Raw genomic sequence first — 27,137 nt, 5'->3', positions numbered from 1 at the left:
CTACCTAGAGCAGCGATGTTTGCGTAGAGTTGTCAGTGCTAACAGAGAAGCCACACTGCGTGAAGCAGACGCAGATATCAATGAGGGACATACGACGAACGTATCCGTTGAGACAGTGCCGCGAAATTCAGCGTTAATGGGCTACTGCAGGAGATAGCAGGCGCGAGTGCCTTTACTGACACCACAGCATGGCATGCAGCGTCTCTCCTGTGCTCTTGACTACATCGGTTGGACGCTTGAGGACTGAAAACCATGGCCGGTCAGATGAGTCCCGATTTCAGTTGCTAAGAGCTGATGGTAGGGTTCGAGTGTGGTGCAGACCCCTTCAAGACGTGGACCCAAGCTGTCAACAAGACTCTATTCAAGCTGGTAGTGGCTCCATAATGGTGTGAGCTATTTCACATGGAATGAACTAGGTCTTCCGGACCAACTAATACCGATAATTGACTGGAAATGGTTATTTTCGGCTACTTGTAGACCATTTGCTGTCATTCATGGACTTCGTGTTCCGAAACAACGATGGAATTTCCATAGACGATATTGCGCCATATCACCGGGCAACAATTGTTCGCGATTGGTTTGAAGAACAGACTAGACAATTCGAGAGAATGATTTGGCCACGCAGATCACCCAACATGAATCCCATCGAACATTTATGGGTCTTAATCGAGAGGTCATTTCGTGCACAAAATCATGCATCAGCAATACTGTCGCAATTATGGATGGCTGTAAGACAGCATGTCTTAATATTTCTGCAGAAGACATCCAACGACTTGTTGAGTCTATGCCACGTCGAGTTGCTGCACTACGGCGGGCAAAAGGAGGTCCGACACGATATTAGGAGGTATCCCACGACTTTTGTCAGTTTAGTGTGTACTGCCTAGTTCTTTATAAATTTGACGTTTTTTTTTTTTTTTTTTTTTTTTTTGTAATCACTCACTAACGTAACATCACATATACTCTCAGGTCGTGAAGTTTCGTTTCGTTTCTTCCTCCCCTTTTGGGTGTATCACTTTTTTTGACAGGCAGCGTGTATCTTCCTGAAACGTGCCAACCCTTATTAACCATAACATTTAAATATCCATCTGTAACATAAAACCATTAGTTTATTTGGCTGCCAAGAGCTGCGCGCGAAAAACCAGAAGGAGATAATTTGCAAAGCTGCCTAAACTTAATATAGAAATGTAATTATAATTTGAAAACTAGGATATCAAAACATATTCATCTTTCGTACATAATTCTTGGGCCCAGAGGATCTTATTTTCGGTCACACACGCAATGGCCGTAATCGACAGTTTCTTTATTTTTGGGCAACCTGCCCTTGTATTGATGTCTTGTACCAAGTAATCCGTATGGGGATACCGTCTATTGTAATCTTCCATTATTTGAAAGCAGAGCTTTTGTTCAGGTATCCAAATGTAACTGTCAAAGTGGGTCATAATTGTTGAAGTTTCTTGCTGTTGGGACTCTAAGTGAAATAGTTTCGTAATGGTTCACTATCGCTTTCCATTATATGGTAAATGAAAACAGTTTAATAGGCAACTCGTTAGGGTGGCGCAGTCCACATTGTACTGCGATATTTATATCTTAGAGTAGAGTAATGTATAAAAGTATGGGATGAGCCCATCAGACTCTCATACAGTAACAATGCAAGTAACACCAGTAGAACGTCATAATACATAACAACACATTTGAGTGATAATTAAAGTTGGCTAGGGAAACGTAAGAGCATAGCTAGAATCCAAGTGATATTTCTCGGTCCATTGAAGGATACCTGTGGGATAGGAGTATATAAGAAACGAGTCAGTGAGAAGGAGACTGAAGACATTAGCCAGAAATCAGAAACTAAAGACTACAAAGAATAATGAAATTCCATAGGTTTTCATAGATAGCTATCGACCAGAGAGAAGAAGACCAATGTACTGGAACATGTTACATCTAATCTATAACAGTCAATTTATATAGCTGGTTCATTCGACAATTCTGTACATCCTCTGTGCTTGTACACACAGAAAATCTTTCTGTTGTTCATTTTCTTCCTTTTGGGCTTCGCGTTAGAGCGCTTTGTTTGAAGATGTTTTATTTTCTCGTTTATGTTTGATGGGTTGTATTATATTTAGAATTTAAGGACAAACACATTTTTTCTCTCTTTTTTTCGCAAAAAAGAGACATTCAGAGAAAATGTAGCATAGTATAATATAATCATCATCTTGAGCCATTTTCATAGATGCTGCATAGGCCTTATGGTCTTCAGCTATAGGCGCGGTTCCCATTGTCGCTTACCCACCTTCCATTACGTCATCGTCGCAGTATGTTTCTATTTGTTTGAATCCAATAGAGATGTACACGGTCCATCTACCACCCATCTGCCAGGATACATGTTTATTTCACTTCCATTACGCGTTCATTACATTACATAATTATTGTAGATGTCTTTCACTCTTAAGTTCTCTGCGCCACATCTTTTTTCGCTTACTTGTCTATCCCAAAAATTCAAAATGTTCATCGATCCATCCGTTTTCCTCCGAGTAATTACCAGTATCTGTATGATTTTCGCTTTGAAAGTACACTCACAGTGCCAGTAAGCAGAATTAGTAAAAACCACGCGTATCAATTATGCGTATCAATAGTATTTCATGCCTTTTCTTTCTTTTCTTTATTTTTTCCCATCTCATCCTGAGGTTTTCTTGAACTGCCACAAATTAGACATCAACTGTTTGTATGTCTTCATTCTTCGCATCTTTTACATACAAATGCAAAAATAACTACTGGATGGTACTGAATGAAGTACAAACATCTGAACTGGTCCAGAATTACATCTTCTTAGGGTTCTGTACCTCAATCGATAAAAATGTAGCCTCCGTCTGTTTGTCTGACTGTTAAACACTTCTTTTTCAAAGAGGCGAGTAGACGTATCAAGTAGAAATACTCGTACATGTCTCGTACTAAGTGCTATGGTCCTTTGGTATTGTAACAACGTTAAGCTTCTAAGTCAATGCAATCAGAGATACTACCGTTTGTGTTACATATCTTGATACTCGCTAAGTCACTCATTATAACTTATTGGGTACTTCACATTGACCTAGAATTATGAAATTTGGCAAGAAGCAAGGTTTCACAGTACAAGCAAACGAAAGAAAAAACCAGAAAATTATTAATTTGTAGTTATATCACAAGAAAAGTATTCCTTTTGTAATTTGTTATTCAACTTCAAACTTAAAATTAAAACATTCTTGGAATTCTCGGGACAGATATCTTGCCTGTATCAATGTCTATAACTGGCAAAAATCGACGAGATTCTCGACTCCGAGATAGGCGAACTGTCAATACATACAGTAACGTTTTCATGGAAACCGCAGAGTGTGAGTTCTACTCGCATCTGAACAGATTTTCGATTTAAGTAGCAATAGTACTCCTTACAAAATACTCTATAACACGTGAAATACTTAATGTAATTGATTTTCAGGCCTATATGCAAACTTGTTTTTCTAAATTCTTCCGTAGTTGCTGAAATTTTTCTTTACTAGAGACAAATGATATAATGTGATCAGTCGAACCGATTAGCAAGTGTTACTGCTTCTTTCTGTATACACTCGTGAGCCGAAACATATCCATTGTCCACCGTGAGACGCATTCTGCCTCGTGGCATTGCGGTTAGGCGACGCGCTAAGGAAAGCATACGCTGAATGGCCAAAGAAACTGGTATAGGCATGGGTATTCAAATACATGGATATGTAAACAGGTAGAATGCGTCGCTGCGGCAACGCCTATTTAAGAGAACAGGTGTATGGTGCAGTTGTTAGATCGGTTACTGCTGCTACAATGGTAGGTTATCAAGATGTAAGTGAGTCTGAACGTGGTGTTACACCGACGCGTGAGCGGTGGGTTACTGCATCTCCGAGGTAGTGATGAAGTGGGGATTTTCACGTACGACCACTTCACGAGTGTACCGTGAATACCAGGAATCCGGTAAAACATAAAATGTCCGACATCGCAGCGACTGGAAAAACATCCTGCAAGAACGGGACCATCGACGACTGAAGAAAATCGTTCAGTGTGATAGAAGGGCACCCCTTTCGCAAATTGCTGCAGATTTCAACATTGGGACATCAAGAAGTGTCAGCGTGCGAATTATTCTACGAAACATGATCAATTGAGGCTTTCGGAGCCGAAGGCTTACTCGTGTACCCTTGATGACTGCACGACACAAAGCCTTACCGACATTGGACTCTTGGTGACTGGAAACATGTTGCCTGATCGGACTAGTCTCGTTTCAGATTGTATCCAGCACATGAACGTGTACTGGTATGGAGACAACCTCATGAATCCATGGTCCCTGCACGTCAGCAGGGGACTGCTCAAGCTGGTGGAGGCTCTGTAATGGCGTGGAGCATGTGCAGATGGAATGGTATGGGACCGCTGATATGTCTAGATACGACAGCTGACACGTATGTAAGCATCCTGTCTGATCACGTACATCCATTCATGACCATTGTGCATTCCGACGGACTTGGGCAATTCCAGCAGGACAATGCGACACCCCACATATCCAGAATTGCTATAGTGTGGGTACAGGAACACTCTTCTGAATTTAAACACTTCCGCTGCCACCAAACTCTGCAGACATGACGAGCATTATCGAGCATATCTGGGATGCCTTGCAACGTGCTGTTCAGAAGAGAAGGTGCACAAAATGTGGTTGTACTGTACCAGGAAATTGCTACTACGTCGAGAAACAAGTTCACTAACTGAATTAAAATTGTGTTGCACTGTGAAGTTAACATTAGCTTATCTCCGAGATACGCTCTCTGATTGTTACAAGGAAGAACAGGGTCATTCAATTAAATTAAGCTTCTAGTGAAAATTGTCACAAATTATTTATTATTGTTCGGTAGCTCGGTTGTTAGAGCGATACACCGTCGAATTTTACGAGTTGATGTCCGTAGAACGCTGGTTCGATTCTAACCCGAAACAATATTTTAACTTATTTGTAAAATGACTAGAAAGTCTTCTCACATCAAAGCCAAATCATAATCACAAAACTTCACAACACCGATCAGAAACAGAATATTACCGCGTTTTGCTTGCTGTTTCCATGCTCTCACATTTGCAATCGCTAGTCACACACTCTACCTTCAAAAAATATTTTCCAGTTAATGTGACCACACACTTTTTACTTTATTAGAAACAGTATTTTTACCTTCGTACTGCCCAGCTAGGATGCTTATTGTTTAAATTTTTGGAGTTTCATCATCTTACATAAAGATGAAGTAAGTCCGCTTCAGTCGCTAACGTTGGTTTACGCTCCCAAACATCGCAGCCCTGACGTTTGTGTCACCTGCATGTTGTACACATTTCATATCTCTCCGTATAACCGCATCACCCTACACCTCGCTGTACTGTCGGCGTATGGTGATATCGTCACTAGTAACAATGATTTCCAAAAATTGTACATTGTTTCTTCGCAAAGTAAATGCGTTTGTGTTCCGTTGTTCATTTTTCAGACTCCGACTAGTGTGAAGCTACATAAAATACATCCCACAATCGAAACAACTGTTACTCAGTCCTTGCTATCGCTATTTTCGTACTTCGTGTAAAACTTTAAAATGACATAATTCTTTGGGGATTCGAACGTATGACCTGTTTATTTGCAATCGGACGTATTATCCGTTGCGCTGCAGACGATATCAGCACTAATTTCTGCCAAGAATAATTTTATTGTGCTTTGGATTGTAACTCATGACAGATAGTCTACAATCTAGTTATAAAATTGCAAAATTCTTCAGTTCCTTATTTCTGAGCGAGTTTAATGATGCTCCAGGCAGCTGCGAAAAGAATGTCAGTCGTTGCACATACCGCCTTTCTAAATGGGTGGAGCATAAACGCATAAACTTTCGCAAGGCGTCCACTTTATCAGCGTCCACAAAATTCCTTTCTTTTGTTTTTTAAAAGTTGTAATTGCGTTTTCCATCACTAAATAACGTGTAGGTTCGTCTTACTCCTAGCCTCTAACGTCACCAGAGCATCAGCCAATAAGAGAGTGTTTTCGACCACGTGACCAGATCTTGATATTTAATGACTTTATAGCTTTAATTACACAAATAGCAGATATTTTGTGAGAATATTAAAGGTAAATGTTAAATGTTATAATCAATTAGAATAACAACAATCCGAACATTATTTTTAACATAGGAAAACAGCCTATAGTCCACAAGAGGATGGATATGCATAGTGTAGGCAGTCTCTTCAGCAGATTTTCTACTTCTCCCTGAGCGCTATGTCAATAAAACGCAGTTTTTGGTTCGCCCTCTCCATAACATTTTCTTACGATGGTTCCAATTAAGCTGTTCGTAACTGGACCAACGGCGTCATCAATTACTATTGCAGTCAGCACGTGGTCATCTACATTGGACGGTTAATCGTTATAAGCGTGTCATCTGTTCGAATGAATCACGTCTTTTGTTGCATGCTGTCGATAGCTGTGTCCGATGCGCCGTCATCCAGGCGAACGTCTACATCTCTTCCTATCACCCTCTCTCCACCTCTCTGTACATCACCCGCTCTGTCCATCCTCTCCTCCACCTCTTTATCCATCTCCTCCTGCCCCTCTCTATCCCTCTCTCTGTCTATGACCTCCTCTCACCTCTCTCTGTCCGTATTTTCTTGCCTCGTGTCTCACCATCTTGTCCAGTCGCCCCTCTCTCACCGACCATCGCTTCCTCCTCCATCTCTATGTCCATATTCTCCTCCTCTTTCTCTCTCTCTCTCTCTGTCTTCTTCTTTGCTCTCACTAGGTCCGTTTCCTTCCACTCGTCGGTCCATCTCCTCTCCCCCACCTCTTTCTCTGACCTCGAGCCTTGTTTATTTTTAGTGCAAATTCTGTAGTAGAATTCTAATCATAAGCCGTAATCCATAAATACAACTGTTTGTTCATAGCATTTCACTCTTTTCAAGGCCGTTCAATAAGAAATGCAGTTCTTTTTTGTCGAAGGAGGTTGGTTTCATTCAGAATTTTAATACCTCATATTATTTCCCACTTTTCTGTCTTCAAAATCCCAGTTTTCAGCGTAATCTTTATCCAATGCGACAGCCTTACGCCACCTTACTGGGAGAGCCTTTACCATCTACTGGTGGACGCTGGAGACAACGTCTTGCCGCGTCAATAAGCTCCCCGTCATCCACGTACTGCTTCCTGTGAAGTGCATTCTTCACTGGACCAAACAGATGGAAGTCGGAAGGTGCGAGAACAGGGCTGTAGGGTGGATGAGGAAGAACAGGCCAATGTCGTTTTGTGAGCTCCTCTCTGGTGCACAGACTTGTGCGAGGCCTTGCATTGTCATGGAGAATGAGAAGTCCGTCTGCGTTTCCATGGCGACGAACACGCTGAAGTCGTCTCTGCAGTTTCCTGAGGGTAGCGCAATACACTTCCGAGCTGATCTTTGCGCCATGACGGAGAACGTCAAATAGAATAATCGCTTCAGACCCCCAGAAGACCAGTTGAGGGTGCGACCTTGACCATTTTCTTCGGAGAAGAGGTGGCGTGGCGCCACTTCATGAATTGCTGTTTTGTTTCCGGTTCAAAGTGATGAACCCCTGTTTCATAACCTGTGACAATGTCTGACGACTGAAATGGTCACTGTCTGGCTCGTATCACGAAAACAACCTCCCCCCCCCCCCCAAACACTGATGCCGCCCGCTGTGGCCGAGCGGTTCTAGGCACTTCAGTCTGGAACCGCCCTGCTGCTACGGTCGTAGGTTCGAATCCTGCCTCGTGTATGGATGTGTGTGAAGTCCTTAGGTTAGTTAGGTTTAAGTAGTTCTAAGTCTAGGGCACTGTTGACCTCAGATGTTAAGTCCCGTAGTGCTTAGAGCCATTAGAACCATTTGAACCCCACACTGATGGACGGGTGTGTCAGTGCCACCAACAGAGACGTCCAGTTGAGCAGCGAGGTGTTTGATTGTGATCCGTCGATCACCTCGAATGAGAGTGTCCGCACGTTCCAACATTGCAAGAGTCACATCCCTGTGTTGTCAGCTGGCACGACTGAGACTGGACAGGTTTTTGAGACCTTGTTTCTATGATGGCAGACGCCTCGCCGAACGACTCACCGTGCTTTTGTTCAGTGCCAGGTCTCCTAAGACATTCTGCAAGCGCCTATGAATATCTGCGATGCACTGGTTTTCCGCCAAAAATAATGTAATGATAGCTTCCTGTTTGGAACATGCCTTCGTTTTAGACGCTATTTTGAAAGGTAAGTTTAGCGTCACAATGTACTGGTTACTTCATGAAACTGCACCGGCTGAAGCGGAAATATTCTACGATTCTCACAACGAATCCATATTTTTTCAGTCGAAACTGGCCGACAGAAAAACTGTCTTGCATTACTTATTGGAAGTCCCTCGTAGATTTTGAGGGGTGTTCAAAAAGTCTCTCCACAGTGCCGTATGATTGTTAGCCGCGCCTGCCGTATGATTGTTCACCTGCCTAGGTTACTTCCCTTCAAGTGGACTCTCCCAACATTCCACTGTTTCGTTTATCTCAGCCAGCGTCAGTAGTATCGTTGGTGTGTGCCGTGACGTGTTGACGGGAACGTTTAAGTTTAGTTCCTTTGTTCGTTTGTTTCGTTTTTGTCACTGTTAAAATGCTAGCCATTGAAGAACGTGTATTTTTAGTCGAACAAGTGTTCAAAGCTGGCGGTAAAATCACAGTTTCAGTTCGCCAAACATTTAATTTAGTTTTCCCGGAGACAACACATCCACATCGCGATACTGTGCGAGATTTTATTAACAAATTTCGAAGTACGGGTTCACTGACAAATGCACCGAGAAATGGTCGTCATAGCGTTTTGTCTGAGGATCAACTACTCGATATTTCCGATAAAATGTCCATGAGTCAGAACAAGTCAGTAAGAAAACTCACCCAGGAAATCGATGATAGTGTCGGAACGGCCCACACAGCTGTAAGGAAAAAGATTAGAACTTTTCCCATACAAAGTGACAGTCGTGCAAGAACTGAAAAATACTGATCATGGCAAGAGACTGCATTATTGTCAATGGCTCAAAAATTTAGTTCAACAAAATGGAAGGCATATTCTTAATGAAACGTTTTTCATTGATGAGGCGTGGTTTCATTTATCCGGGTACATGAACTCGCAAAATTCTCGTATGTGGAGTACTGCAAATCCATTGAGTATTCATGAGGAACCACTTCATTCTGTGAAAATAGGAGTTTGGATTGCAATTTCTTGACGTCGGATTGTGGGTCCCATATTTCTCAACGAAACAATAAACGCACAACGATACTGCAGTGATATTCTGTACCCATTCATAGGAGAACTTGTGTTAAGTGAAATACTGAAAGGTTATTTTCAACAAGATGGTGCAACCGCGCATACAGCTCGCGTTTCAGTGTCACTGCTCGCTGGTGTTTATAGTGATCGCATAATTTCACAGTGACTTTGGCCTCCACGATCATTTAACCTAACACCACCTGACTTTTTATTCTGGGGTGCAGCGAAAGCAACTGTCTATAAAAACCGTCCAAAATCCATTGATGAATTGAAAACTCCAATACCCACTTTCAGTGCTTCTGTTACAGAAGAAGTGTTAAAGCTTGTGTTTGGTAACATGATTAGACGAATTGGTTCATGTATTCAACAAAAAGGGGGAAACTTTCAACATTTAATGTGAAAATTTGTAAGTAAAAATGAATATTCAGTAAATTAATAACTTGTATTTCACTGAGTTTCATTTCGGTATATTCCCTGTAGCACACGGCACGCGCGGCTGACAATCATGCGGCACTGCGGAGAGACTTTTTGAACACCCCGTATTTATATATTACTTATATTAAAATATGTAGCTGATGTCTGTCCGAGTGTTCATTAGAAAATTATGTAAAAATTTGAGGTAAATTGGTTGAGAACTTCTCGAGGTTTTCGGTAATAACGTTCTCTCTTTATATAATATATATTTATTTCCCGAGGACATGCAGCTTTACTGTATGATTAAATGATGATGGCGTCCTCTTGGGTAAAATATTCCGGAGGTAAAATAGTCCCCCATTCGGATCTCCGGGCGGGGACTACTCAAGAGGACGTCGTTATCAGGAGAAAGAAAACTGGCATTCTACGGATCGGAGCGTGGAATGTCAGATCCCTTAATCGAGCAGGTAGGTTAGAAAATTTAAAAAGGGAAATGGATAGGTTAAAGTTAGATATAGTGGGAATTAGTGAAGTTCGGTGGCAGGAGGAACAAGACTTTTGGTCAGGTGATTACAGGGTTATAAATACAAAATCAAATAAGGGTAATGCAGGAGTAGGTTTAATAATGAATAAAAAAATAGGAGTGCGGGTTAGCTACTACAAACAGCATAGTGAACGCATTATTGTGGCCAAGATAGACACAAAGCCCATGCCTACTACAGTAGTACAAGTTTATATGCCAACTAGCTCTGCAGATGATGAAGAAATTGATGAAATGTATGACGAGATAAAAGAAATTATTCAGGTAGTGAAGGGAGACGAAAATTTAATAGTCATGGGTGACTGGAATTCGTCAGTAGGAAAAGGGAGAGAAGGAAACATAGTAGGTGAATATGGACTGGGGGGAAGAAATGAAAGAGGAAGCCGCCTTGTAGAATTTTGCACAGAGCATAACTTAATCATAGCTAACACTTGGTTCAAGAATCATAAAAGAAGGTTGTATACCTGCAAGAATCCTGGAGATACTAATAGGTATCAGATAGATTATATAATGGTAAGACAGAGATTTAGGAACCAGGTTTTAAATTGTAAGACATTTCCAGGGGCAGATGTGGATTCTGACCACAATCTATTGGTTATGAACTGCAGATTGAAACTGAAGAAACTGCAAAAAGGTGGGAATTTAAAGAGATGGGACCTGGATAAACTGAAAGAACCAGAGGTTGTAGAGAGTTTCAGGGAGAGCATAAGGGAACAATTGACAGGAATGGGGGAAAGAAATACAGTAGAAGAAGAATGGGTAGCTCTGAGGGATGAAGTAGTGAAGGCAGCAGAGGATCAAGTAGGTAAAAAGACGAGGGCTAATAGAAATCCTTGGGTAACAGAAGAAGTATTGAATTTAATTGATGAAAGGAGAAAATATAAAAATGCAGTAAATGAAGCAGGCCAAAGGGAATACAAACGTCTCAAAAATGAGATCGACAGAAAGTGCAAAATGGCTAAGCAGGGATGGCTAGAGGACAAATGTAAGGATGTAGAGGCTGGTCTCACTAGGGGTAAGATAGATACTGCCTACAGGAAAATTAAAGAGACCCTTGGAGAGAAGAGAACCACTTGTATGAATATCAAGAGCTCAGATGGCAACCCAGTTCTAAGCAAAGAAGGGAAGGCAGAAAGGTGGAAGGAGTATATAGAGGGTTTATACAAGGGCGATGTACTTGAGGACAATATTATGGAAGTGGAAGAGGATGTAGATGAAGATGAAATGGGAGATAAGATATTGCGTGAAGAGTTTGACAGAGCACTGAAAGACCTGAGTCGAAACAAGGCCCCGGGAGTAGACAACATTCCATTAGAACTACTGATGGCCTTGGGAGAGCCAGTAATGACAAAACTCTACCATCTGGTGAGCAAGATGTATGAGACTGGCGAAATACGCACAGACTTCAAGAAGAATATAATAATTCCAATACCAAAGAAAGCAGATGTTGACAGATGTGAAAATTACCGAACTATCAGTTTAATAAGTCACAGCTGCAAAATACTAACGCGAATTCTTTACAGACGAATGGAAAAACTGGTAGAAGCGGACCTCGGGGAAGATCAGTTTGGATTCCGTAGAAATGTTGGAACACGTGAGGCAATACTAACCTTACGACTTATCTTAGAAGAAAGATTAAGAAAAGGCAAACCTACGTTTCTAGCATTTGTAGACTTAGAGAAAGCTTTTGACAACGTTAACTGGAATATTCTCTTTCAAATTCTGAAGGTAGCAGGGGTAAAATACAGGGAGCGAAAGGCTATTTACAATTTGTACAGAAACCAGATGGCAGTTATAAGAGTGGAGGGGCATGGAAGGGAAGCAGTGGTTGGGAAAGGAGTGAGACAGGGTTGTAGCCTCTCCCCGATGTTATTCAATCTGTATATTGAGCAAGCTGTAAAGGAAACAAAAGAAAAATTCGGAGTAGGTATTAAAATTCATGGAGAAGAAGTAAAAACTTTGAGGTTCGCCGATGACATTGTAATTCTGTCAGAGACAGCAAAGGACTTGGAAGAGCAGTTGAACGGAATGGACAGTGTCTTGAAAGGAGGATATAAGATGAACATCAACAAAAGCAAAACGAGGATAATGGAATGTAGTCAAATTAAATCGGGTGATGCTGAGGGGATTAGATTAGGAAATGATACACTTAAAGTAGTAAAGGAGTTTTGCTATTTGGGGAGCAAAATAACTGATGATGTTCGAAGTAGAGAGGATATAAAATGTAGACTGGCAATGGCAAGGAAATCGTTTCTCAAGAAGAGAAATTTGTTAACATCGAGTATAGATTTAAGTGTCAGGAAGTCGTTTCTGAAAGTATTTGTATGGAGTGTAGCCATGTATGGAAGTGAAACATGGACGGTAACCAGTTTGGACAAGAAGAGAATAGAAGCTTTCGAAATGTGGTGCTACAGAAGAATGCTGAAGATAAGGTGGGTAGATCACGTAACTAATGAGGAGGTATTGAATAGGATTGGGGAGAAGAGAAGTTTGTGGCACAACTTGACTAGAAGAAGGGATCGGTTGGTAGGACATGTTTTGAGGCATCAAGGGATCACAAATTTAGCATTGGAGGGCAGCGTGGGGGGTAAAAATCGTAGAGGGAGACCAAGAGATGAATACACTAAGCAGATTCAGAAGGATGTAGGTTGCAGTAGGTACTGGGAGATGAAGAAGCTTGCACAGGATAGAGTAGCATGGAGAGCTGCATCAAACCAGTCTCAGGACTGAAGACCACAACAACAACAACATAATATACATTTAAAAAATGTGTGGAAACACGCGACTTCCATTAAGCGATATTCGAATGCAAAGTTGTGTCAAAATTTAGATTCCAGGTTTTGAACAAACGAACTACATTTCTATTTATATAGGTTCCGTGCAAATACACACAGGTTATTGCTCACAGATTACTTGACAAGTACTGAAACGAGCTCTTACAGTGGTAACTTTCAGCGCCACTGATCTTTAGAATACTTCTCGTGAATGTGATCTACATATTAAATTTAACAGACACTTTTGTTTTGTTGTTTGAGTATTACGTGACTGCATTAAGTAAGTGGGGGAATGCTACCCGTTCCCTCTTGCACACATGCGCTTTGCTCTGCCTGTCCCCGTGTAGTGCGCCTTCCCGTCTCTCTCTCTCTCTCTCTCTCTCTCTCTCTCTCTCTCTCTCTCTCTATTCTCTCCGTCTAGCAGGCGCCGAGCGCGGCCACGGTCCAGCGCTCGGAGCCGTGCATGCATTTTGCACGCCTTTCTAATTTGTTAATGCGGCCGCGCATAAAAAGTGCAGCGTGTCGCCCGCTTTAAATGGCCGTCGCCGTTTCCCCGACAATTACACGGCCTGCGACTATTCCGGGCTGCGTGGTTGCTGGGCAACGGGCCGCCTGACGTCACAGATTACGCACGCTATCGCCCGCACATGCCTGCAACTCGCTCGCACGTGGCCAGGTCGTCGTGCCACAGCCGTACTCCAGGTGAACTTGACGCCGCAGACGTGTATAGTGGTAAATATAACCTTCCTTGTATCACGTAACTTGAATATGACTTGCAATTACCATCGAGTTAAATGTGGATTTTGTAAAACAGCTCTCTAACACTATTTAAACAATTTTGTTGTTCGCCCCCACTATCTACACCTGCATAACATTACTACTCTGCAAATCACACTTAAGGTTCATCGAACAACCTTCACACTAATTCTCTACTATTCCACTCTCGAACAGTGCGAGGAAAAAACATACATTTGTATATTTCCGTGCTAGCTCTGAGTTCCCTAATTTTATTATGATTCCTCCTTATGTAGGGCGGGGCCAACAAAATATTTTCGCTTTCGGAAGACAAAGTTGGTGACTGAAGCTTTGTGGGAGATCTCGCCGCAACGAAAAACACCTTTGCTTTAATGATCTCCCCTCCAAACCCTGTATAATGTCCGTGAAATACTCTCTCCTATTTCTCGATAATACAAAACTCACTGCCCTTCTTTGAACTTTCTCGATGTCCTCCGTTAATCGTATCTGGTAACTATCCTATACCGCGCAGCAGTACTCCAAAAGAGGACGGACAAGCGCAGTGTAACCATTCTCTTTAGTAGATATGTGTCATCTTCTAAGTATTTTGCCAGTAAGACGCAGTCTTTGGTTGACGTTCCCCACAGCATTTTCTATGTATTCTTTTAAGTTTAAGCCGTACATGTTTGAACTTACTAAGTCTTTAGTTACATTTAAGGGCTTTAGATTTGACAGATTTATCGCGTAACCGAAGTTTAACGGATTACTTTTAGCATTCATGTGGATGACCTCTCACTTTTCATTATTTAGGGACAATTTCCGGTTTTCGCACCATATATCTTTTCTAACTCGTTTTACAGTTCGCCTTGATCTTTATGCCTTTACTAAACGATAAATGATAGCATCATCTGCAAAGAACGTAAGACGGCTACTCAGATTGTCTCCTAAATATTTTATATAGATAAGAATCAGCAGAGGGCCTATAACATTACCTTGGGGAACCCCAGAAATCAATTCCGTGTTTTTATTACCATCTGTGACCCCTCTGACAGGAAATCACGAATCCAGTCTCGTAATTTAGACGATATGCCATTAGCACGAGGTTTAAAAGTCCTTTGTGAGGAGCGGTGTCAAAAGCCATCTGGAAATTTAGAAATACGGAATCAATTTGAAGTCCCGGTCGACAGCACTTAACACTTCTTGTGAATAAAAAGCTGGTTGTGTTTCACAAGAACGATACTTTCTAAATCCATGTTGACCATGTGCCAATAGATCGTTCTCTTCGAGGTAATTCATAATGTTCGAACACAATATATGTTTCAGAATCCTGCTGCATGTCGACGTTATTGATATCAGCTGGAACGTAGTAGATTGTTCCTTTTGACTTTCTCGAATATTGGTGTGACCTGTGCAACTTTCCAGTCTTTGAGTAAGAATCCTCTGTGGTTGTTTATGATTGTGAACTACGAAGCTATTGCATCAGCATACCCTGAAAGGATACTAACTGGTACACAGTTGAACCGGAAGGCTTGCCTTTATTAGGTGACTTAAGTTGTTTCACTACTCCGAGGATATCTACTTCTAAGTTACTCATGTTTGCAGCTGTTCTTGACTTGAATTCTGGAATATTTACTTCGTCGTCTTTGGTGAAGGAATTACCGAAATCTGTGTTTAGAAACTCTGCTTTAGCAGCACTGTTATCGATAGCATTTCCTTTGCTACTGCACAGAGAAAGCATTGTTTGTGTCTTGCCGCTATCATACTTTACATACGACCAGAATCTCTTTGGATTTTCTGCCAGGTTTCGAGTCAAAGTTTCGTTGTGGAAACTATTATAAACATCCCGAAAAGAAATCCGCGCTAAATTTAGAGCTTTTGTAAAAGATCGCCAATATTCGGGATTTTGCGTTCGTTTAAATCTGGCAAGTCTTTTCCTTGTTTCTGCAACAGTGTTTTGACCTATTTTGTATACCATGGGGGATCACTCCGTCTTTTGTTATACAGGGAAACAGCAACCGTGAGAATTTAGAACTGTAGAGCAGCCACAAGTCCCACATCATATTCTCCTTATTTTTACATGTTTCACTCGACCAAAGCGAGCATCTTCAGAAGTGTGGAAATACCATACTATACAATTAGATAAATTCACAAATGAAACTTACAACATGATGACTTACATTACGTAGCCGAAGGCCGCACGTTACAGATATAGAGCTGCGTATAGCGCTGTCATCATACCTAATATGGAGTAAGTTGCTTGTGTCCAATTTACGTAAACTATGTAGTCAAGTAAATTCTAAAATTAAACAGTAAGCCCTAACGAGATGCGCTTTGGTTGAAATTACGTCATGAAGCTTAAAGTTAAACAATGCAATACCAAAAACACTAATATCATTAAACTATGGCAAAATATCTGCCACTGTTTCTGGCGTTCACACGTACAAGTCTAAAAAAATACCTGGTTGTTAAAATAATTTTGAAAACACATAGTACAATTACAAGTCAAAATTATAATTGCCACTTTTACGTGCATTAATACACACACATGTGTACAGCAGGTTGTTAATGTCGCTGAAAGTAACTTATGTTGTTGTTGTGGTTTTCAGTCCGAAGACTGATTTGATGAAGTTCTCCACGTTGTCCAAGCGTCTTCATCTCCGAGTAACTACTGACTACTGCAACCTAGATCCTTCTGAATCTGCTTGCTGCGGGCATCACTTTGCCTCCCTCTACGGTTTTAACTCCCCCGTCCCCCCCTCCATCCCTTCACACACACTTCCCTCCAGTACTAAATTGGTGATCCCTTGATGTTTCAGAATGTGTCCCCCAAACCGATTCCTTCTTCTAGTCAGTTTGGGCCCCAAATTTCTTTGCTCCCCAGTTCTGTTCAGTACTTCCTCATTAGTTATGTGATCTACCCATCTAATCTTCAGCAGTATTCTGTAGCACGACATTTCAATACTTCTATTCTCTTTTTGTCGAAACTGTTTACCGTCCATGTTTCACTTCCATACATTCCATACAAATATTTTCGAAAAAGACTTCCTGACAATTTTACATCTGAGGTTAACAAATTACTCTGCTTTAAAAACGCTTTTCTTGCCATTGCCAGTCTACATTTTATATAGCGTAGCTTAAACGTACCTCTTAGACAAGGTCACGTGATTCCTCTTGCTTCCACATCTATTAGAAAGAAAATGTTACAAGCGACTTCTGACTGCTCTATAATTTTAATTTGAAATGTTACGTATTTCCCAAATTGTTAATGATTTAGTCTAAAACGCAGGTTACACGTTGACAATTTATTCTGCCTTTCACACGTTTCCTTTGTACGTAGCAGACTCATTTCTTTTATTTACTCCCTTCGTAAGCACACACATTGGGTTCTGTAAGTTTACATATTCAGGTAAGGAAATGGAATCAATTTAGACATATATACACATAAAAAATGAAAATGAAACAATTTTTGCCCAGAAACGAGCAACTGCTAGAGCATTTTCTTGTGGCTTGAACAGCCACTCCTAATTGCAAGAATTGTTGAAGTATAGCCACTGACACAGGTGCTTCATTGTCTGTACTTCTCCACATTCATACAGTGTTGGTCCTTGTAAATATTCTCATTTCATTAGACTGTTCTTACATTTGCCAACTAACGGTCGTAACCTCTTCAGTGAACTCCATATTGCTCAGTCTAAGTTGTGTCTGGCTGGTAAGCAATCTACTAGCTTTAACTCTTATTGGAGATAACTCATTTTTGCTGCCCACAGTTTTTCTCTGGGTTCCTTGGCTGATGTATTTAATGCAGATGTTGACTGTAGAAAGTTCTTCATAAACCTGAGGTGAATTTAATGCTCTACTTTCGATCGGCAACAGGTCGTCTAATCTGTATGGGCAAGTAGTGAATATTACGTTGAATATCTTCCCCTCCGATCCATGCCTCTGACGTCATTATGACGACATATGGATACAGCTTTCTGATCGGTTGCGTTTTTGCCAACATGCTCTCCATATTTAATGCAGGAAGTAAAAACGCATGGTGAATTTAGAAATGTTGCTGTACATGACAGAGAAACCTAAGACGCTTATTTTTGTGCATATTACGTATAAAAATCGTAAATCAACTGTCAAAAATGCAAGGGAGACATACTACGTAACTTTCACCATTTTCTAGTGTATGACGTCCAATAGTGCAGCATAATTTATTCGTTTTTGTTGGGTCATACCATAAATAAACTGACAGTAAATTGCGGTAAAGAAACCCACCACTACTGTTAAATTTTTCTTATTATTCCTCACAAACAGTATCTACCAGCTTCAGCCCACACGGCCCTTTCGAGGTGTCTTCGTAAGCGCAAGTAAAATATGAATCATATTTACAAGCGCCTAAATCTGTTCCTACGTCATGGTGGTACAGGTATAGTCATCCAAGTCTAGAGATGCTTGCCTCCAAAAGTGTTTGCTTAGATTGCGACAAGCGAACTCGTAGACAGCATACTCTACTCCATTAACCATATCTGAATCATATTTACAGGCGCATACTGACACATTCATCTGAAAATACCCTTCGTGCTGAAAGTGGCTGACAATGATGGTGCGGTTTAACAGCCACCACCTTTGCCTAGAATTTCTGATCCACTTTTCATTAATTAAAACTGGAAATGATTGTACCACTCGTTTCTTGCTCATATGGCGTGGCTCGGTAGTTAAGTGATAAAATGCCAGGCTGCACAGAGGAATTTTGTGTGTCACTTGTCACTTCTTGCTGTATTTGTTAGCGTAAAAAGCTCAGTGTTGCACAGGGGTTCGTATTCCGTGTTAAACTGGAGTTCTCTTTATAACTGGGTCGAGTGGTTAATTGAAAGGTTGGAGGAAGACAAGGATACTTCACCTCCAGCAGGACAACGCCTAGTAAAGCAGTTTAGTGTCATACCAACATTCGGGTTGATGGCAGCTTCAGTTGAGGTAAATACATACCCGACGTACTTACAATGAATCTGTCACCATCTGTGAGAGGTTTGTGTGAAAAATATCGCGTGTTTCACAAGGAGCTTTGAAAGTAATCACGATTTGTAAATATGAGGTCCATAATTATGTTCTGTTTCGGATCATATCCTTGATAAGCGCCTGTTAATATCTGTCATCGGTAAGTTAAATGCTTTCATGGATTGGTTACTACGTTTTATGTTTCACGTCACAGTATTTTCAATATATTTTCAGCATTACGCAGTAATATTCAGCCTCAAAGTGCAACTTAAATATGACTACACTGTAAATTTACAACATTTCACAGGCAACTTAACGAGAACAATGAAGTTCGAAGCTCCTAATGTCTACTTTCGGGCAGTTTTGGACTCTAAGAAGAATATCTTGTGTTGAAACTTTCAAGGAGATTAAAACCGTATGCCTGGTCGATACTCGAACTCTTGACTTTTACGTGCCGCGGGCAAGTGCTCTACCGACTGAGTCAATCAAGCACGACTGACAACCCCTCTTCACAGCTTTAATGCTCCCAGTACCTTCCAATCTGCCAGGAAGTTTTATATCAGCAACACTCCGCTGCAGAGTGAAAGTTTCATTCCGGAAACATGTGTTGCTTGGATTAGTGTGTCTCTGCGTTCTCTTATGAGCATTTACTTATTTATTTGCACGTCAAGTTCCGTAGGACCAAACACAGGAGCAAATCTCCAATGTCATGGAACGTTTCAGTACATGAAATTACAACATAAAAGTAATGTATATGAACCCAACAAAAGCCAAGCCATAAGTTGAAGTAAACACATTCAACAATACAACAGGAATCAGCTTGATTTTTCAAGGAACTCCTCGACAGAATAGAAGGAGTGACTCATGCGGATACTCTTCAGTTTCGATTTGAAAGCGCGTGGATTACTGCTGCGATTTTTGAAGTCTAGTGGTAGTTTATTGAAAATGGGTGCAGCAGTATACTGCGCACCTTTCTGAACAGGAGTTAGGGAAGTCCGATCCAAATGCAGGTTTTATTTGTGCCGAGAATTAACTGAGTGAAAGCTGCTTGTTCTTGGGAATAAGCTAATATTTTTAACAAGGAATGACAGGAAGGAATTTATATATTGAGAGGCCAATGTCAAAATACCCAGACCCTTGAACAGGGGTCGAGAAGAGGTTCATAAACTTACACCACTTATTGCCCGAATCGCCTGTTATGAGCCGAATATATGCTTGTAGATTGGAGAGAGTTACCCCAAAATATAATACCGTATGACATAAGTGAATGAAAATAAGCAAAGTAGACAAATTTTCGTGTCGAACGATCATTCACTTCAGATACCGTTCGAATAGTAAAAATGGAAGCACTAAGTCTCTGAACAAGATCCTGAACGTGGGCTTTCCACGACAGTTTACTATCTACCTGAACACCTAGAAATCTGAATTGTTCACTTTCATTACTCATAAGCCATTCTGTGAATTTAACTGTACGTTTTGTTGAATTGTGTTTTAGAAACTGAAGAAACTGAGTCTTTCTGTGATGTAGCGTCAGTTTATTTTCTACAAGCCATGAACTTATGTCATGAAATTCACTATTTGAAACCGAGACAATGTTGCAAATGACATCGTTTACCACCAAGCTAGCGTCATCAGCAAACAGAAATATTTTAGAGTTACCCGCAATACTAGAGGGCATATCATTTATATAAATAAGGAACAGGAGTGGCCCCAACACTGATCCTTGGGGCACCCCCCACTTGACAGTACCACACTCAGACCCCACATCACAGCCATTCTCAATACTGTGAATAATTACCGTTTTCTGTCTGTTGCTAAAGTAAGAGGTGAACCAATTGTGAGCTACTCCCTGTATTCCGTAATGGCCCAACTTCTGGAGCAATATTTTGTGATCAACACAATCAAATACCTTAGTTAAATCAAAAAATATTCTTAGCGTTCGAAATCTTTTGTTTAACCCATCCAGTATCTCAGAGAGAAAAGAGAATATAGCATTTTCAGTTGTTAAGCGACTTCTAAAGCCGAACTGTACATTTGATAGCAAATCGTGTGATATAAAATGATCAATTATCCTTACATGCACAGCCTTTTCAGTAACTTTTGCAAACACTGATGGTATAGAGATAGCTGTGTTCATGACGAACCTAGGAGTTCACCTCGAGTATCCACCTTCCTCTGTCTACTTCGTACGGCATATAACACCATAAAAAGGGCGTAACGATGCTACAACTGGAGATCTTGGTTTCAGATAGAGGGAGTGCTTCCAATACCATTCGACGATGAGAAAAGAATGAGTGCGGTTGCTATGTTGCTTTACAGCAATGGTAATGTGGAGCAAATTCATCATGCTGGAAGTACATTGCATACCATGTCTGCATCGCATTTAGCTTGGTTCTTAAAAACAACCGCAACTAATAAACATACCAACGTACACGAAACATATTACATATCGGAAAAAAAGTCGGGACAGAACATAAGACTGTACGAACGTTTTTACTCCAATGTACATACAGGTCTGTCACCTCACGTAATACTTATCTACGTTCCTGAAACTATCTGTGAAACACTGAGATGCTGAAATACTCTCCATTACTTTCAACAGCCCACTCACAAAATGATTCTGTTAACAAATTTGGTAGGGTATCAAGTAAAACTAAATAGCAAACCGACAGTGTCACATACTTACTGGACGTAACATATCGTCAAAAAAATGCCACCGAAATAATTTTTTCAATACTTTGAAACGTCCCCTTAGAAAAATTAATGAATTACTGATCTGATAAACCTCTTACATTATTTGATTTTCAAACGGCGGAGCAGAACTGAACGTACTCAGACATTTTGCTCTTTACCTATTCTGATCAACACTAAACTGACACCCAATATTTTTAGCGCAACGCAATCTGACTTTCAATAATCCCTACAAGAGAATGGCCCTGACTAACATTAACCTACACATTTCACAAATCACTTACCTCACAAAAATCTTTGTTACTCGAACTACTGCAATACAGCGAACGCCACTACTGCCAGCTAAATAAAAGATTCAAACTACTGAAGGCACTAATTACTGATAGGCTTAGTTAGCAAATGAAAGATTTTGATAAGAGAACAAGAAATGTGTTTACTTTAATAGTGTTCAAAAGTCATAATATATATATCAGTCCATGATATCCAATATTACAAATTTACTCTTTCTGATGGACACACGTCCAGATCGTCCGCTCTCAAAATTCCGCCATCTCTCTCCCACATCCACCACTGCTGGCGGCTCACCTCCAACTGCGCAACGCTATGCGCTGTTAACAGCCAACTGCCCAACACTACAATAGCATATACTCCAACAATGCAAACCAACTTCAGCCTTCACACAGCATAGTCAGTGATTTTCATATAGAGCGCTACGTGGCGTCACCAACATAACAGCCTACTTACAACATAAGAAAATATAAAATGTAATGAGGAAACAACAATACCGAATCTCAGTGAATTTCTTTCTTCGAGGAGTGCCATTTAAGCATGTAGCAATAGCCCTCGTGTGAAGTTTGGAAACCAAGAGAGAGGTACTGCGCAACTGAAGGTGTCGAAGTGGACCCTGACTTATGCCAGGATAGCTCAATCGATGAGAGTGCTGCCCGCGAAAGAGAAGCGGCCGGCTCCGACACCCGATCGGGCACGTTATTTCCGTGTTCAAGACGATTCCGTAATGTGGAGGGCATTCCACATTTAAAAGTGTTCATCGCTGTAAAGGAGAGTTGTACGTAATACTACAGTCAGAAACAAAAACAACCTACATTTTATTGTAATGCGTATTACATCTGTTGACTCGGCGTCTTACTACGGAAGCGCTCACGTCTTCGTTGTTGGTGTTGTGACGTCTTCAGTCCGAGTACTGTTTTGATGGAGCTGAGCACCTTATTCCACATTGTTCAAGTCTCCTCTAGTGTGTGTAACTACTGTAACCTACATCATTTGAACTTCATTGCTGTATTAGAGCCTTGATCTCACACGACACTTTTTACCCATCAATGTTTTCTGCACAATTAAATTTACGATTCCTTGATATATCAGTATGTGTCCCATCCACCCAGCCATTCTTTTAGTAAAATGGTATCGGAAGTGGTTTTTTTCCTATTAGATGCATTACTTCTTCATTAGTAACTCCATGTACCTATACAATCTTCAGCATTCGTCTTTCGTACTACGTTTCGAAAGTTTCAGTTCTCTACCAGACATAACTGCTTATCGTCGATGTTGTATTCCGTCTCCAAGCAAATACGTTCAGGATAGACTTCCCAACATTTAAATTTTTGATTATATTCATAAGGCTTTTACTCTTTCCTCCAGCGGCCTCTCTGATTTTCCATTGGGCAGCATCTGCCTTTCCCTAATCAAGCATACTTCAGCAACCTTGTACTCGTCCTTCAGCCGTTCCTGATTAGCCTTTTTACATGTTCTGTCATTAACGGTTTTTAGGAGCCTGTATTCCGCTTTGCCTTCTTCATTTGCTGTATTTTTATGTTTTCTCCTGTCATCAGTTAAATTTAATATCTCGTCTGCTATACCAACATTTCTGCTTGTCCTTGTATTCTTTAATCTCATCTGTCCCTCTGCTGCATTCATTTTTTCATCTGTCAAACTTACCCTTTTGTTTCATATTTCATTCTTCTTTTTTTATACTTAATCTTTCCTTAGGGCTGTCTTTGAAACACACGATGGCCACTGGTTCTTTTATCCAGGTCCTATCTCCTTAATTTAGTATCTTTCTGCAATCTCTTTGCCTTCAGAATGCAGTTCATCAGCAATAAATAACTATCATAGGTCAAATCTGCCTACGGAAACGTTGTGCAGTTTAAAATTTGGTTTCGAAATTTTTGTGTTACCATCACATAACCTATCTGAAACCTTGCTATGTCTCAAGATGTCTTCTGCTAACACCATATCAAATTAGTGGACCATGGACCTTGCCGTTGGTGGGGAGGCTTGCGTGCCTCAGCGATACAGATAGCCGTACCGTAGGTGCAACCACAACGGAGGGGTATCTGTTCAGAGTCCAGACAAACGAATGGTTCCTGAAGAGGGGCAGCAGCCTTTTCAGTAGTTGCGGGGGCAACAGTCTGGATGATTGACTGATCTGACCTGGTAACACTAAACAAAACGGCCTTGCAAGGGGAAACTACAGCCGTAATTTTTCCCGAGGGCATGCATCTTTACTGTATGGTTAAATAATGATGGCATCCCCTTGGGTAAAATATTCCGGAGGTAAAATAGTCCCCCATTCGTATCTCCGAGCGGGGAGTACTCAAGAGGATGTCGTTATCAGAAGAAAGAAAACTGGCGTTCTACGGATCGGAGCGTGGAATGTCAGATCCCTTAATGGGTCGATAAGTTAGAAAATTTAAAAAGGGAAATGGATAGGTTAAAGTTAGATATAGTGGGAATTAGTGAAGTTCGGTGGCAGGAGGAACAAGACTTCTGGTCACGTGACTACAGGGTTATAAATACAAAATCAAATAGGGGTAATGCAGGAGTAGGTTTAATAATGAATAGGAAAATAGGATTGCGGGTAAGCTACTACAAACAGCATAGTGATCGCATTATTGTGGCCAAGATAGATACGAAGCCCACCCCTACCACAGTAGTACAAGTTTATATGCCAACTAGCTCTGCAGATGACGAAGAAATTGAAGAAATGTATGACGAAATAAAAGAAATTGTTCAGATAGTGAAGGGAGACGAAAATTTAATAGTCATGGGCGACTGGAATTCGTCAGTAGGAAAGGGTAGAGAAGGAAACGTAGTAGGTGACTACGGATTGGGGGTAAGAAATGAGAGAGGAAGCCGCCTGGTAGAATTTTGCACAGAGCACAACTTAATCATAGCTAACACTTGGTTCAAGAATCATAAAAGAAGGTTGTATACATGGAAGAAGCCTGGAGATACTAAAAGGTTTCAGATAGATTATATAATGGTAAGACAGAGATTTAGGAACCAGGTTTTAAATTGTAAGACATTTCCAGGGGCAGATGTGGACTCTGACCACAATCTATTGGTTATGAACTGTAGATTAAAACTGAAGAAACTACATAAAGGTGGTAATTTAAGGAGATGGGGCCTGGATAAACTGACTAAACCACAGGTCGTACAGAGTTTCAGGGAACAATTGAAAGGAATGGGGGAAAGAAATACAGTAGAAGAAGAATGGGTAGCTTTGAGGGATGAAGTAGTGAAGGCAGCAGAGGATCATGTGGGTATAAAGACGAGGGCTAGTAGAAATCCTTGGGTAACAGAAGAAATATTGAATTTAATTGATGAAAGGAGAAAATATAAAAATGCAGTGAATGAAGCAGGCAAAAAGGAATACAAACGTCTCAAAAATGAGATCAGCAGGAAATGCAAAATGGCTAAGCAGGGATGGATAGAGGACAAATGTGTGGATATAGAGGCTTATCTCACTAGGGGTAAGATAGATACTGCCTACAGGAAAATTAAAGAAACCTTTGGAGAAAAAAAGAGCCACTTGTATGAATATCAAAAGCTCAGATGGCAACCCAGTTCTAAGCAAAGAAGGGAAAGCAGAAAGGTGGAAGGAGTATATAGAGGGTCTATACAAGGGGGATGTACGTGAGGACAATATTATGGAAATGGAAGAGGATGTAGATGAAGACGAAATGGGAGATCCGATACTGCGTGAAGAGTTTGACAGAGCACTGAAAGACCTGAGTCGAAACAAGGCCCCGGGAGTAGACAACATTCCATTAGAAGTACTGACAGCCTTGGGAGAGCCAGTCCTGACTAAACTCTACCATCTGGTGAGCAAGATGTATGAGACAGGCGAAATACCCTCAGACTTCAAGAAGAATATAATAATTCCAATCCCAAAGAAAGCAGGTGTTGACAGATGTGAAAAGTACCGAACTATCAGTTTAATAAGTCACAGCTGCAAAATACTAACGCGAATTCCTTACAGACGAATGGAAAAACTAGTAGAAGCCAACCTCGGGGAAGATTAGTTTGGATTCCGTAGAAATATCGGAACACGTGAGGCAATACTGACCCTACGACTTATCTTAGAAGCTAGATTAAGGAAAGGCAAACCTACGTTTCTAGCATTTTTAGACTTAGAGAAAGCTTTTGACAATGTTGACTGGAATACTCTCTTTCAAATTCTGAAGGTGGTAGGGGTAAAATACAGGGAACAAAAAGCTATTTACAATTTGTACAGAAACCAGATGGCAATTATAGTAGTCGAGGGACATCAGAGGGAAGCAGTGGTTGGGAAGGGAGTGAGACAGGGTTGTAGCCTCTCCCCGATGTTATTCAATCTGTATATTGAGCAAACAGTGAAGGAAACAAAAGAAAAATTCGGAGTAGGTATTAAATTCCATGGAGAAGAAATAAAAACTTTGAGAATCAAAATAACTACGGGTGTACTGCCGGTCTACAGTGGCCAACGGGCACAATATTTCGGCGATCATACATGTCGCCATCATCAGGTGAACTGACGGACTGAGCTCCTGTGAACGTGCCGGCACGGAGATCCGTACACTATGGCTACCCCTTGCCTAACTACCGACAATGTTCACAAACAATTGTCAATATCAATAAAATTCGCCAACAGTATGTAATCCCTGACACAATACTAGTTAAAGCCTGTGCTATGGTAAATGAGCGGGATTCACCTTATGGGAAAGGATGTTCGCATAGATATCGACCGCGTGTACCTGAATGGTGGCAAATCAGACTTACATCCATTCTATAATAACAATGATCCGTCAAGTAAGTTAGAAATGCAATCAGGATGGATCAAAAGCAAACCAGAAGATGCTACCAATGTGATAATAATACGGTCGCCAGCCTAATTAGGCATTAACTGAGTTTTTTCCCTGTACAAATTGGTATATATTCATGCAAAACAACAAGTTGTAACACTGCATAATATAGTAGAATTTTAGAACCAGAAAATCTAGTGAACTGATTGTTTCACGTTCTGTACTGATATGGAAAATCATGAATACATAACACTACACTACAATGTTTATTACAAAACTTTATACTTTCTATTAATCTGATTAAAATCGGGCATAGGTTACCCTAGAAATTATACTTTCATGCCACACACAAAATGTCAATTTTGAATTTTGATAAAGATAATACACTGATAAATTTTGACTTTTATGTTAACTTTAACCTTTTTTTGGCCAAACCAATTTAGAACACTTCAGAATTCAAATGAATTGGGGGGGGGGGGGGGGGCTGAAACTGCTATGATCGCTGTATTTAAAAAACATGATTACAGAATTTATTATTCGTTCAAGATTTCCAGTATATAAGTTACTACTCTTTTCATCTTATTTACTGCTCATTTAAATGCCTTTAAATCTGTCTCGAAATAATAAA

This window comes from Schistocerca nitens, chromosome 4, assembly GCF_023898315.1.
Source record: "Schistocerca nitens isolate TAMUIC-IGC-003100 chromosome 4, iqSchNite1.1, whole genome shotgun sequence".
Taxonomy (NCBI): domain Eukaryota; kingdom Metazoa; phylum Arthropoda; class Insecta; order Orthoptera; family Acrididae; genus Schistocerca; species Schistocerca nitens.
The sequence above is the reverse complement of the archived record's forward strand: the minus strand, read 5'-3'. Positions refer to the sequence as shown.